The sequence below is a fragment of the Homarus americanus genome, unplaced genomic scaffold (genome assembly GCF_018991925.1).
Source record: "Homarus americanus isolate GMGI-L3 unplaced genomic scaffold, GMGI_Hamer_2.0 scaffold40333, whole genome shotgun sequence".
Classification (NCBI taxonomy): Eukaryota; Metazoa; Arthropoda; class Malacostraca; order Decapoda; family Nephropidae; genus Homarus; species Homarus americanus.
In genome coordinates this window covers 725,001-727,500 of record NW_024714036.1, presented here as the reverse complement: position 1 = coordinate 727,500, position 2,500 = coordinate 725,001, and positions in this window count along the sequence as shown.

Below are 2,500 nucleotides of genomic sequence, written 5' to 3'. Positions count from 1 at the left end.
TTGTTCAGTATGAGTTACGTAATATTCACTGGCACTAATAACTAAGTTTTCACAGTTTGAGTCAATGTATTGTATAGGTGATTCAAATTAGGATCCTAACCTAACCTAACCTAAACTATCCTATCCTATACTATTCAAACCAAACCAAACCAAACCTAACTTAACCAAACCTAACCTAACCTAACCAAACCAAACCAAACCAAACCAAACCAAACCAAACCAAACCAAACCTAACCTAACTTAACCAAACCAAACCTATCCAAACCTAACCTAACCTAACCTAACCTCATTTAACATCAAGGTATTTTAATCACCAGGTAATATAAGCTGTAGTTCCTAATTTTCGTGATAAAAAAACAAATAAATACAAAGAGAACTATTGAGTATCAGGGTATTACTGTCTTCCTCCGCTGTCAGCTCGTCTACCTTGTTCCAGATTGGTGAGGTGGAGGTACCGACCCAGGTGAGCAGCCCCCCCCCCCCACCCACCACCACGATCACCTGTACCTCCTGACCCTCTGCCTGGCGTGACCCTACCTGCTCCCCTCCTCCTTCTACCCTTTCTCCTACCCATTTCTTCTCCCCCTCCTCATCCCTCATCCCCTTCACCTACTCTTCCTCCTCTCCCTCTCCCTCCTATCCCTCTCCCTCTCTCTCCCCCTCCTCCTCTCCCCCTCCCCACCCCTCCCCAACCCCTCCTCCTCCTGTACAAATATCTACCTGGCTGCTTAAATTCGAGCGCTATGATGTTCCTGCTATTAATCACAACCTTACCTGCACACGTGTGAATTCATCTAACTGGTTCATTTTACCTATGGGATGGCGGTAGAGGGGAGAGGAGAGTTAGTAAGGGGGCAGGAGAGGTGGTGAGAGGAGGGGGAAGGAGGTGAGGGGATGGAAGAAGGAAGAGGAGGGACGTGGAAGGGGAAGGGATGGGAAAATGGTGTCGAAATAGCTCTGAGACTGTAACTAGATGCTTGTTTTTCCTTCTATCTTTCACTCTCAGTTACAGGTGGAAATTGACGTCCGAATTTGTGGGAACTTGGCGGCCTGGTTTGCATATACTGTACACATCAGCAGCTTCGTGACACGTCCCAGTTCACCTGATGGCGGCGACGGTGGACGGGAGGGAGGCAGCCTGCATGGCCTTGAACACCGTTAGTCATCGTGGCGGTAGTGGTGGGGGGTGGGGGGCGGTGGTTTTGGGGGCGGGGAAGTGCTGGCGATTGGTGGGGGTGGGGGCGATGGGGAGGAGGGGTGCTGGTGATTGGTGGGGGTGGGGGGCGATGGGGAGGAGGAAGGTGCTGGTGATTGGTGGGGTGGGCGGTAGTGGGGAGGAGGAAGGTGCTGGTGATTGGTGGGGGTGGGCGGTAGTGGGGGAGGAGGAAGGTGCTGGTGATTGGTGGGGGTGGGGGTGATGGGGAGCGGTAGGGGAGGAGGAGGTGCTGGCGATTGGTGGGGGTGGGGCGATGGGAGGAGGAGGTGCTGTGATTGGTGGGGGCGGTGGGGAGGAGGAAGGTGCTGGCACTGGTGGGGTGGGGCGGTAGTGGGGAGGAGGAAGGTGCTGGTGATTGGTGGGGTGGGGGGCGATGGGGAGCGGTAGGGGAGGAGGGAGGTGCTGGCGATTGGTGGGGTGGGGGCGATGGGGAGGAAGGTGCTGGTGATTGGTGGGGGGTGGGCAGGAGGGGAGGAGGAAGGTGCTGGTGATTGGTGGGGGTGGATGGGGAGGGAGGAAGGTGCTGGCGATTGGTGGGGTGGGCGGTAGTGGGGAGGAGGAAGGTGCTGGTGATTGGTGGGGGGTGGGGGCGATGGGAGGATGGTGATTGGTGGGGGTGGGGGCGATGGGGAGCGGTAGGGAGGAGGGAGGTGCTGGCGATTGGTGGGGGTGGCTGGGCGGACGAGGAAGGTGATGGTGGTGGTGGCACTGAAACGATGGGAGGTGGCAACGATGGTAATGGGGGAAAAAGGGAGTTGGTGGGGATAGTGACAGGGAAGTAGTGATAGTGGTGGTGATAGTGGAGGAGGCGAGGCAGGATGTGACGAAAAGTTCTGGGTAGTGGTGACGTCAGTGACTTAACGTAACGTGTGGATAACTAACTCACTGAGGGACGAAGGGGAGAGAGAGAAGGAGGAGGAAAAGAAGACAATGAATGAGAATAAATAGCGTGAATAATAGGAAAAATAAGGGATAATGTACGGATGAGGTGGTGGAAAAGGATGAGAAGACAGACAGGATAATAAATAATGAGAAATATATAGAATAGAAATATAGAAGAGAGAGAGAGAGAGGATAAGAAAGAAGGCAACGTGAGGAGGAGAGAGAAGGAGGGTGAGTTTATGACGAAAGAGAGAGATAGAGAGAGGTGTTCAACTTCCTCCCGGTACTGATACGAGAGATAGACAAACAGGAAGAAGAAGATATAAGACGAACGTACACTCATGACGAAAACGAATATAGAAGAGGAAAGGATGATAAGACTAAAGGAAAATGAGAACGAAT